This window comes from Oreochromis niloticus, linkage group LG20 (genome assembly GCF_001858045.2).
Source record: "Oreochromis niloticus isolate F11D_XX linkage group LG20, O_niloticus_UMD_NMBU, whole genome shotgun sequence".
NCBI lineage: Eukaryota > Metazoa > Chordata > Actinopteri > Cichliformes > Cichlidae > Oreochromis > Oreochromis niloticus.
In genome coordinates, this window is record NC_031984.2 from 13,226,420 (window position 1) to 13,239,102 (window position 12,683).

At 38.8% G+C, this 12,683-nt stretch overlaps 1 long non-coding RNA gene across 2 annotated transcripts in view; it reads right to left on the minus strand.

Moving 5' to 3' along the window:
* LOC106098587 (uncharacterized) overlaps nucleotides 1-12,683 on the minus strand; it is a 61,903-nt gene that overhangs the window by 8,474 nt on the left and 40,746 nt on the right. The window contains exons 3-4 of one of the 2 annotated variants that reach the window (XR_001224868.3): nucleotides 10,002-10,097; nucleotides 9,083-9,847 (exon numbers count right to left, since the gene is read on the minus strand). The exons of the other annotated variant lie outside the window; for it this stretch is intronic. This is a non-coding gene — a long non-coding RNA (uncharacterized LOC106098587). Of the gene's footprint in view, nucleotides 1-9,082; nucleotides 9,848-10,001; nucleotides 10,098-12,683 lie in introns of those variants that run through there. 2 annotated transcript variants of the gene reach the window in all.

Sequence of the window (12,683 nt, forward strand, 5' to 3'; positions counted from 1 at the left end):
ACTCTACAGAAGCATGGAGGCTTCACTGCATCTTCAAGCCAGTTTAGTGTTCCGAACAAATGAATCTTAGGCAGAGTTCAGAACTGAGGTGCTCTCTCTTCAGCTTGCATTTGCATTCAACACACATGGCCACGCTGAGTTCTGGAGAGTCTGGATTATCATGCTGAAACACCTAGGAGTCTGCCTCCCACACTCCATTAAAACATCAACCCCAAGGTGCTGGATGCTGCAGGAAACACAGGAAACAAGAGGTGCTCTCTCCCTGCTGGCCATGGGTTCAAACATGGATCCATTAAGGTCACTTAACAGGAAACTGTTTTACAGTTTTATTCATTTTTTTTAAGCTTTGTAAATAAAACTGAGATTGCAGAGACATTTTTCTTTGTAAGCACTTCAAGTATGAACCTGAAGCTATTTGTGCAGACTTAAAAAGAATAGCTATTTCGTTTTTGTTTTTTTATTTTATGTCAGTCTTTTCATGTAACATAAATTCTTTCCTTTAACTTCTCATTTATGTTTTGTGAAGTCACTGTACAGCTTCTATCTTTTTGCAGAGGACAAGATGCAAAACTGGCAGACACACAAACCTGGATATTAAAACACATGGCCACACACACACACACACACACACACACAAACACCACTGATTAAGCGCACAGTTTTTTTTCAGTTCACATAAATAATGTGACAAGTTTGTACATGACAGGACTCTGATGTCCCGAGGTAGAAACTGGTATGATTAATTTCAAACAGCATTTAAATATATTACAAAGATGATTATTTCATCCAGAGTTTTTCCTGGCAGCACTTCAGAATAACTAAATAAACATCCTTGTTCTTTTTTTTTTTTATTATTGTTGTTTGATAAACAACTTTTCTAGTAGATCTTTGTTTTGGGGTTTTTTTTTTTTAATTTAAAAGGGAGATGAAAACGAATCAGCATTAAGTTAATGTGACAGTAACCTCATTATTAGATCTGTTTGTTCTTGTAAAAATAATGGTAATATTATTTTTGAAGATGACCTTGCAACAGAAATCTATACATTTAAGTTAGAAATGCAGCTTTTTTTTGTTGTTGTTTTTTCTATTCCAATATTTGAGGGATAGGTGTACTACTGCAGGGCATCGCTGTGCATCTCCTTCCACTGTCCCTTGGTCACATTGGTAGCATAATACAAAGAAAATGTCACCATGATAAATTTAACCTTTCCACGGAGCCCTTAGTGGCTGCATACCTGTGTACTTGCATTAATAACCAGATCTATCACAGGAGAGTTTTCAGTTGCATTAGTGTTTGGGGAGTAATTGCTGTCAGCAGGTCTGGCCATAAATCCTGACACCTCAATCATAGCAGCTCCATAAATCACACTTAAAAAGTTCACATCTGATATACACTTTCATCCTGGCCTACCTTCTAACTTAAAATGGTTGCAGGAGAGAACTTAATAAACACACCGACTGGCTCTCTCATTTTTCATATCCCTATGGGCTCACTTCTCTTATGGGTGAGTATGAACTTTATGGTGTTAACATTACAGTGGGTTGTTATTTTTCCTACATCCAAATTGACCCTGCTAGATAATCCCATACAAAATTTAACCTTTGTTGTACACTTTTATACCTGTCATCAAACTCCTTGCTTTGCCAGTTTAGACTAAATGCTGTAAATTAACAGTGTGTGTCATGAACTTTGAGTGTGGGCTGGAATAAATCAGAATATTTGAGTGGTTTGATGAGACACGACCAGGAGAGGAGCTCTCTTGGCTACCTTATCTAAAATCTGAGAGATTTGGGGGTTTCTCTAAATGTACACTACCGAATAATAGTGGCGTGTTAAAAATAATTGAATAAAAACTCATATGCAAAGTAATTCCCGCTCCTGACAGCTATAGTGAGCCTGCTGTTTGTAAAAGGTTGACAGTTTATAAAAGTGAGAATGCTTAGTGAGTGTTGTGATGTGATTCTTGCTTGGTTTTCATTACTATACACACATTTTTGACATGGCTGCGAAGCGGGATGAAAGAACAAATTCAGCCCTGCTTGGGAAAAAGTTCTTTCCTTCTCGGCTGCAGCTGAACTCAGAGCCTGTGCTGAGTTAGGGGCAGTGCTTTTGAAATCTCTCTAACAATGGCAAATGCACTGTTGTATCTTTCAGGCAAGCAGTTGGCAAGGTGATGCTTAAACCAGGGATGCGTGTCATTTCCTGAGCAGCGACAACAGCAGCCGGTTAACAGAATTTTGGCAATTTTGCTGGAAGTTAATCGTGTGCTCGTCTGTTCTTCAGTTGTTGGCTGTTAGCGATGAAGTTGTTCTTATGACTTTTTGCGTGACTTTATGTCACGATTTGAAAACAACACAATAACACGTGTTGACTGTGGTTTCCATTAATTTGATTCAATTCAGGTTTACCTATATAGTGCCAGTTAACAATAAGAGTCACCTTAAAGAAAGAAACCCCAACAATCACATGACCCCATGTTAGCTAGCAGTTGGGCGACAGTAGGAAGGAAAAACTCAGTTTTAAAAGGAAAAAAAACATCAAGCATAACCAGGCTCAGGGAGGGGCATCTGACATAACTGGATGGGGTTGAAGGGAAAGAGAAGAGAGCAGAGAGAGACAGGACAAATACAGTAGTGGTGTATAAACATATGGAGAATGAAAAAGAAATGCCCAGTGCACCATGGGAAGCCCTCCAGAAGCCTAAGCCTATTGCACCATAACTAAGGAATGGTTCAAGATCACCTAATCCAGCCTGAATTACATGTTTAATCAAAAGATATGAATAAGGCACTATTAAGTCTTTAAAATATGATGAGGCCTGAGTATTTAAGATTTTGTATTTGAGGAGAAGGATTTAAAATTTAGTTCTGATTTTAACAGTGAGCCAAAGAAGAGAAGCTAATATGGAAGAAACATGGTCTCTCTTACCAGTCCCAAGTACTAGTCTTGCTGCAATGTTCTGGATCAACTTAAGAGTAAATAAATTATTAAGAATAAGCAATAAGAATAAATTATTGCTTTACCTGGGTTGTCATCAGGGTTTCTTCAAATACGTAACTTCTCTATTTTAGGTCACTCTACATGGAGCTCAAGTGGTGGTTGCAACATAATACCAAACTGCATATTTAACATTAGCACAAAAAGGCACTGGTTATCTCACACTTTAATCAAAAGTTTCTTGCAATCTACCAAGCAATTACTTTTGACAGCCAAGTCTTATCTATATATGATGTCAACAACTTGCCATGTGCAAGAATTCTTGCAATCTCTTTGAGTTGTTGTTCAAGCTCAGGGGGAGGGTTAATGTGAATTTTCCCATTTGGGAACTCACTATTTCAATTATTCTGTCACCACATGAGAATATATTACAAGTTCATGTGGTGAATGGTTCTGAAGCACAGCCTTTCAACTGCTCATGCAAAAAACATTGTCTCGGTGCAAACCTGCAATTTTGCTGTCCACAGCAACAGACAACTTGGTATTAAATTAGCTTCAGCAGAAAAAAACTCATTAGTTCAGCATTTAATTTATACAAGTTATTCTTCTACCTTTAGAATAAATAATCACAGCTATTGACAGCTATGAAAAAATGTACCTCCAACACAGTTTGGAATATATAAAGCAGATCTCCACCAAGATGCTAGTGGCTAAATCTCTGTTGAGCAGGGTTGCCTTGGCTTGGTGAACTGACAACTTTGTTTGCTCAGAAAAGAAGCATTAAGTCAGAATGTAGCCAGTCATTTTCTTTGGTATCTTTTCAGTGCAGATCTGATGTATTGTTTAGTGAGCTGTATTTATTTAGAAATGCTAGACTATATCTGACCTGGTTGTGCTAGCTTTTAGTTTAATTAGCAGTCTGTCCCTTGTATTCCTCTTCCGCATCCATGCACACTGCTTCTTCTTGACTTCATGCAGCTGGTGCTTGTTACACAGTCCCTTGCCACAGGGCCTTGTGTCCTCAGTACACATAATCTGCTCTCAGCATCCTTGTCAGCGCGTCCTTGGCAACATTATTCCCAGAACATCTTACCTGCTAACCAAAGTACTGTTACAACACATGTCTGAGAGGGAAAATGAGATTAAAAAGACTGTGTCGGTGCTATTACAAGCCAGCGTACCATAAAAATTATTTTAAAGCCGTCTTTTTAATGTTAAGTAGTTACCACCTTGATTGAATGGGTGCGTTAGTGCCGCAGTGAGAGCAGTACATAATGTGAGTGTAACAGCAGACTCTGCTCGGGCTACCCAAATGAGCTTGCAGGCTTCTCTTCATTTATTTGATATGTTTGTGCAGTGTTTCTAACAAGTTAGCATTCAACATGTGTTTTCTGCAGAATTACAATCCTGCAGATGTGTCCAGATTTTTAAAAAGACATCACAAAAAATATTTTCTGACAAAATGGTTGAGTAAAACATGATTCATTCACAAAGTGTAGTTTTCATGGTCAGACAGCATTAAAAAGCCTTGGAAATACATTTTATCATGTAACAGTAAACTATTTTCTTTTCCATTGCTTTTTTGTGAACTATTTTAATATGTGAATGGACTGATTGTTTAAAAGTTCCTCTCCTTGAACCACGCTTTGCTATCACTGTAAGTAGAAATGTATATCAGTTCAGTCTGACTGTTAAAAAACTATCAAAGCCCTAGGCAGGGTTGCTTGTAAAGGAATCCAGTTTTAAAGCACTTTTTAAAAAACATAGGCTTGTATTACCTGCTTGCCTCCTGTGTGCCTCCTGCATACTGTCAATATATAAGCAAAGCGTGTGTCCATTAAATGTGTCCATGCAATTAAAGCTAAATGTGGAACAGATGCAAGTCTCTGCTTCTCTAAATGTGTTTTTTCTTCTTTCAGTGTTCAACTTCCAAAGAGAGAGATAGATGAAGCCTGTCTGCCTGCAGGTAATCCGATTAAGGGACCATTAATGAAACATCATTCATTAAGAGCTTGTATCAATCCACTGTCAACATCAAGTGGTTCACTCATCAAAGAACGACAGAAAGAGGTGGGAGAAGGAGAGATGGGGAGACAAAGGGAGGAATACTGTTATAGCAAAGTATTGCGGCAACCTTGTTATGTACTTTGCAAAATCACATTTTAAATTAATTATGTTTGTCTGGATGTGTCTCATGTGCACTCTGGGGGTGGGGGATTTAAAAATGTAAATCACTGATTTTGGCTCATTTCTTGACTCTGTAATGGAACTGTATGTTAATTAAGTTAACTCCATTTCACAATTTTATATTTATGTTTTGTAACCGCCATTTTTTATGCATTATTACTTTCCACCTCTCTGTTTCCCCCATATCCTTCCATCTCTTTCTCCAGCCTTCTTATGAATGCTCCTACTGCAGCAGAGTGACAATAGCCGCCCAGCCTCTGGATCCCACAGGGCCTTCATTATGACTGACTGTATTATGTAAAGCACTTAAAATGCCTAATTATGCTCTCTGCCTGGCACTATTTTAGTTTCTAAGTGCTGCAGTCTTCTGACTGATGGTCCTCGGGGAGTTTTCACTCGGTGTTTGAAATATATTTTTTCTCATATCCTCTCTTCACTTAACAGTGTATCTTCAGACACAAACACCTTCTATTTGAATTGGCGACAGTATTGTGTCAGTGAAAGAACAACGCTTTGACTGCCTTTGGAAATTAAGTTAGAAAAAATAATTTTGTAGGGAATTATCATATGTAAAATGCAAAAAGAAAATATTTAGGTTTAGGAACACATCACTGCAAAAACTCATTCCTGAAAATTCCTATTTCAAAATGTATTTCTCTTTTGTCATCTTAAAATGAAATGATTACTCAGTGGGCAGCAAGAACTTTAAGCAAGCGCTTACATAATTAAAACTGAGCCAGGGGTTAGAGAAATAATTTATAGTCAACATCTCCTGAAAATCGAAGTTGTTTTGAGGCTTTTTTCATTGTGATTCATGGTTTGTGACAACATAATGGAATCTGAACACAGACGGTTATATTGTGTGTACGGCATTTCCTCTGCAGAAAGAAATTTAATTGAATTTCCCCCTGTGTTTCCACTGATTGCACTGTAGCCCCTTTTGTAACCTGGACCGTTTCTGTTCTGCTCAACTTGCACACTGCGCTGGGCTTCGAGTATATGCGTGTTCTCATCTGCATGTGTGTGTGTGGGTGGATCTATGTGGGTGTGTACAACCGGTGGCGAGAAAGTAGAAAAGAGTTTGTGTGGCTTTGTGTGTTTCCATTGTAGGTGGAATTTGCGGTGTGTGATGGATTCGTGTCTGATTGTCTCCGAAAATTACCATAAACAGAACAAAACAAATCCCTAATTGTTTTGGCTTTATATTCACAATAGACATGCCTGCAGCATATTGCAGTCTCCCCTGAAACAGATTACTTATGATGGTTCCCCCTCCAGAGAACTGAGCCATAACCAGGTCAAACACAGGTTACACTCAGGTCAGCGATAAAAAGACAGCCATACATCATACCCTATATATAAAGCTGGGGGATTGCACCCACTCACCTGTGAGGCAAAGGTTTTTTTGACCATTGCTGAGCTTCTAACCATCTTGTCTATACCTCATTTATCCAAATATGGCCTCCTATGGGTGAAATTCTCTGCTGGGCTCTTGTCCGTTACAGGAGCCAGAGCAGATGGCTGACTATTGACATGCAAGGAAGCCTGCCTAATGCAGGCGCTGTACTGCAGTGTTACTGGCGACAAGGGAAAAGGGTTGATGGAGTTTAAAGTGAATTAGCTGTATGTTTCGGTAGAGTTTATTGCTTCTCCGTGAGTCAACACTCTGGGTGTTCTGGTGACAGTTAGGATAGTGCAGACAAGTCAGGGGATATCAGAAAATAAATATTTCACTGCTTTTTGTCATTTATAATCTTGAAAATGTACATTTTAGCATCATACATTTATTACTATTTAACATGAAATCCAGTTAACATTTTTTATGTGATAACCTTTCAAAAATCTTGAACATGCTGTAATTTTTTTCCTATGTTATGTTTCCATTGTTAATCATTTTAAAATTTATCAGCAGTAGTTAGAAAAATACTACAAACATCATATAAAAAATATAATATCTGTGTCCTAAAGATAGTAAATATTCTGGTAATTGTCAATAAAGTTAATTGGAAAATTGCACATTAAATGTTAAATGCTGATATATCGATAACGCCTACTCAGGAGACACAATAAGTTAACCTCTGATATAAACTGATGGAAACATAATGTGCATAGCTGCTCACTCCTGGAAAAAAAATTAGCTGGTTATTCGCTCTTTCTCCGCTTAAAGCCTCCCTGTCCATCTTACCTCAGCAAGTCTTATCACATAATTACTGTTATGAATGGAGGTTTAATGACCCTCACATCCACCTTGTTTAAAGGAAGTAGAATTAAAGATGGTATCTGGACATGTAATAATGCTGGAGGAGTCATGGTAGCAGAGATGGCTAGCCCGAGCATCAGTGTCATCGTTCTGCTGATCAGGCACTGAGAATCCTGCTCGAGCATTATAAGCACCCCCTAAGGCAGGGAAAGCTTCCTGACACCTACCGGCTTTTTCTACCTGGCCTGTGGAGCAGACAAAGGAGAGGTTTACACTCTATGACCTGGCAACAACATGCTTCAGTTGAAATAAGTTGTGGAGATGCAAAATAACACCCGTGGTAAGGAAAATAGAGAAAAATGTAAACATTGTTACAAATAATTCATTTTAGAATGTGCATTGACTTACCATACAGTTTAATTCCCTTAAAAAGGTTAAGAAGCTTTTAAATATCTACATACATGTATAATTATTTTTTAATTATTTAGATTATATACTTTTAAAATGTTTTGAATTCTGTTTGAACAGCAACACATATTGAACATGTTTGGACGAGGGCAATCCAAACCACTCTAAAATACCTGATTAAATATCATACAACGAATGAGGTTAAATGGCAGTAGGTTAGGAACATGACAGGCCTGGCAGAGGGGATTATTAACCTCAGTGCAATAGTTCAAAGAATTTAAGGATTTGATCAACTATGGTGCACAATATGATTAAAGGAATGTCAGTACACAAGGAATGAGGCTGGAAACCAGTATTGAATGGTTGTGATCTTTAGGCAGCACTGCATTAAAAACACACACACACACAGTTCTGTAGTGGAAATCAATGTATGGCCTTTGAAACCCTTCTGGAAACCAGAGAACATTAAATTCTTCACAACATTTAGAAATGCAAAAAAAGAGCTCAAGCTCATATAAGATAAAATGAGGCAAAGAGGAAAAATGTCCTGTGATCTGACAAATTGAAAAACGATTTTAAACATATGAAGAAGAATTTCAATAGGTTTATGCAGTTTTGTTGCTAGGACCTCTAAAGAATAGCTTGTAGTAGTAGTCAAAAGTTCAAATCCCTTCTGTTGGGTCGAAGTCATGCGGATTGCTTGACAGCTTGCAGTGACAAACAGATTACTGAGAATGCCACCGATTCATGACATAGAAATTGGACTTTGTTGGCTACAGCTTTCTTATTGTTACTGACACATCCCCTAGAGTGTCTGTTTATCCAGTTAATGATAGGTCACTTTAAAAAGTGAAAAAACACCTGTGTGCACCTAACAATGCCACTTCGGGGATCCATTCAACACTGGAGAACTAAAAGGAGCCCTCAGTGTCATGTCTGTTGTGAGGGGTTCGATGCTGTGATTGTTTGTGGTTATCAGGCTTTATGGGGATTGACATGTCCTCTCTTATATAAGATAAATGAATTTCAAATTTAAACCAGCACATCTCTAAATGACCAAATTAAAACCTGAAAAGCCACTGAGTCACTCCCGAGACTGAGCTTGGGAACGTCGTTACCTTCGCATAATAATAATGAACAATAATTTTAAGAAATGACACTTGAGCATTCAGTAGAGTATAGATATTACAGTTTCATTGTGTATAGGTACTTATAAATAGACCAGGAGTCATTGAGTATCCCATTACCCTCCAGCTTAATTTATTTGTAATACAAAAAGCACAGAGAAAACAAGGGAAAACGAGGAAATGAGTGACTCAGACTTGAGCAGCAAGTTGTTTAACCTCTTCATTTTAGATATAACTGGCAAAACAGGTTTGCACTGGGCCGACTGATAACACATATCTTTCGCAGCTGGATATTGGAGCTGCCCAACTTGCCCACGAAATGAAAGCAGTTTTTATGAGCTGATGTTTTGCTTCTAAATCCCAGTGGGAATTTAGGGTGTTGACTTTGAATCTCTGAAAATACATCTGCTGACATTTGCACACCTCACACCTACAAATTTTTATCACCAACCTATTCATTATTGTCAGCTGAACACACACGCACTTGCACGTCCAGAGACAGTTGCAGCCGTGTCTGTATGCGAGGTTGGGTCAAATGAAGTCCTGTGATATTGATTGCGTCCTGTTTTATTTGACAGCTATTCCCTCTTTCAGCGGTTTTTCTACATTGACCACAAGACTGAATGTGCCTACCTGTTCTCGACCCTCACGCTTCGTGCAATGTCTGCTTTGCATTACTCAGAGGTAATTTACAATGCCTGTGGTGTGATGGTTCCACAGTATCTCTCCCAACTGATCATCAAACAAGCCTCTAGCCGTGGCCTCTGACTGCTGCCCATACCGCCTCCCTATCATCCTCCTCGCACCGTGCACAAAACAGAGGCAAAAGGAGATTGTATTTATAGAAAGGGAGAGAGGGAGCGATCAAAAAGAACAGAAGGAGAGAGTTATCGGTTCGATTGAACGACATTTCTTTTCTCCAGTAGCACAGAGGAGATTTCATTGAAAGGCTGTTGCAGTCTATCGATCGGCCCTCAGGGATAGATACTGTGAAGCCAAGGATGGAGAGAGAGAGGGAGAAAGAGAGAGAGGTGGAGGGATTCATGCAGTGAGAGAAACACAGAGGCAGAATAGCATTCAGTTGTGTTACAGGAGAATAAAAGTGAGAAAAGGAACAAAGGGATAGAGACCTAGCGCTCACAAAATGTAGTCTGTTGATGTCCTTTGTGGCACAAAGTTTTTTCTCTGCTGGTCAAGCTTTTCAGTATCCACGAACTGCGCTTGTAGATCGGTAAGTCTGTAAGTCAGGACAGGAGAAAAGAAAGAAACAAAAAGGATGTAAACAAGTGGTCAGCCAGTGTTGTCTATAAGCTGAAGAGTCTCTCTCAAGCGAAAAGATCACACAAGTAAGGCATTGTGATTTATCCACAATAATCTGTGGGTGGTTCGTGTCCTCCACCAAGCTGGGTATATTGATTAGTAACATATGCTGCAAAAATTACTTTCTTGTACAACTTAAAACAGTTTCTTAAAATACAACTTGAAAGGGAAAAATATGCCTCATAAAAGTTTCTCTGCCAAGAATCTATAAACCGACATTTAAATAGCAACGATTTTGAAGAGCACAAGTTTGTTCCAAAATTCTTGCTATTGGGAAAAGTTTGGTTTGTTTGGTTGGGGGTTTTTTTGTTTATGGTTTAACTGTGATGAACTTTGACCACAAGTTCCATTGCTGTCTTTGCTTGAGATTACAAAAAAGTTTAGTATTATTTAAATTTATAAAATTTCACCAAAGGTGGCTAAAGTGTGCTTTTTTTATTTGGAGAGAAACTAATTTGAACAATCCGGTTATGATTTCTCTTGCATCCACAATTAAGCTAATCCTCATTTTTAACAGGCTACTTAGCTGATAGTGTGCGCACAGCCTGGTCATATGTAAGCTGATCAACAACTGAGCAACCTGTACAAGACTGGAATTTTCTCAGAAGTCAACACTACAGTGTGTTGTGAAAGTTGTAACAAAAATAACCCACCACCACCCCCACAAGCTAACTAGCTTGTTGATAGACAGGACACCAATGGTTAATTTGTTTGCTCTACTATTTTATGGTATGAACGTGCCTTTGTTTGTCTTTCATTTCATGAAAATCCCCTTACCAGACCACTGCTTTGTGAAGGCACATCACGTGTACCTCGTCTGGGGACACCGATAAAAGTGATTCATTGGCGAAATCTGCAATTTCAAATGTTTTCGGATACTTTCCAGAACAAAGGTAATTACTCGACATTCTGTTTGGTTTAATAAAGCACAGTAGCATTTTAATCATTGTTATAGTATGCTGTTGTTATCAAGTGAGAAAAATTGTTTTATATTGACATTTATAAAACATGCTGGCACTGTTTGCTCCCAATTATTTTATGTCAGCTCCACTGACTTATTCGGGGAAAATTAATTTGTGATAATGCCTGTTATCAATATTTGATGAATTAAATAAGACTAAAACAGAACTTTGAGTTCCACTTTTTTCTCTGTCTTTGCTGGTTGTTTCTTTTCCTGCTCTTTTAGCTGGCAAAATGTAGTTCATTGATCTGTCAGTATGGAGCTCCTGCACCAGTTAAATGCTAACATGCATTTTGGCAACTGAGAAAAGAGAAGCCATGACATGTAATTAGCTTGCTGCTTTTGCCTTTAACTTGCATTATCTGAACACAATTGAAAACTAGGATCATGTGGCATTATGCTTAGACTTTTCTCCTCAGTGTCTTGCCATACATGCATGCATTAGTCCATGCACATCAAGAAATGTAAAGGGTTTGCACCGTCTGTTTTGTTCCTCAGAAAATCACTCTAGAAAAATGTTACTTGTTATCTGTTATTTTTAGTTTACTGTTATCATTACAACACCAGAAGTTTTAATCCAGTTCCTTCCAAAAATGCAGCTGTCTGTTGATCTGCTGAATAAATCTCAGAAAAGCACAAGCAAAGTTACAGAAACAGTCCACAAGACAGTCATAAAGACTGATGCCAATTCAAGACTAAAGGACAGAACCAGCAGGTCTCCTGAGTCCAACACCTGTCAGCCTTACAGTATACCTAATGAGTTCAACCACTCCTCCAGTTCTCCAAGCAAAGCACCAGAGCCTTGGCTCCATCCAGGGTGAGTGCATGCACCATGGGAGCCCCACACCAGGGTCAGCTCCACCTCTGATGGATGACTCCTCAGGGACAAGAAGAGATGGCAGAACTGGTCCTTGTCTCCCTTTGTCTTTGGGGTGTATACATTGTCAGGTAACAACAGACACATACACACTGAAAGTGTACATGTATACATATGGGCTGTGACCTTGTTTAAGACCACAGACTAGAATAGCTGTTTCTGTTGAGCAGTTTCCCATGGGGAAGGAGGTATGAAAAAGGGGGTAGAAGAGATGATGAAATACACTGATTGTCCCCTGATAGATTGGGGACAAGGCCCCTAATCGCTCTTGAAGTCATGTGAGTGACCTCCCAGGATACAGAGCACAGATTTATCACCCGTGGCTCCCCTCTCATCTACCACAACGTGAATCACTGGTCATGATGTACTGTATAGGTATGCCATAAATAGCACCTTTCACCTGATACAATCCTCTATCAAGCACTTTTCTTAGGGCTGTGTAACACTGTGCTCTGCTGATATGGTGACCCCATTACTATAAGAATCTAAAGCTGCTTTAGCTTACATTGCATCAAATATTTTGTTTAAACGTGATGATATTGTGGTCCATTTAAAAAATGGCCAACTACTTGTGCATCCCCACCATCAAAGCTACCTGTGCTTTAGTAACACCTCAGCAGTGGTACAAGGTGATCACCTCCATACCACGCCTCACTGATGTGGCA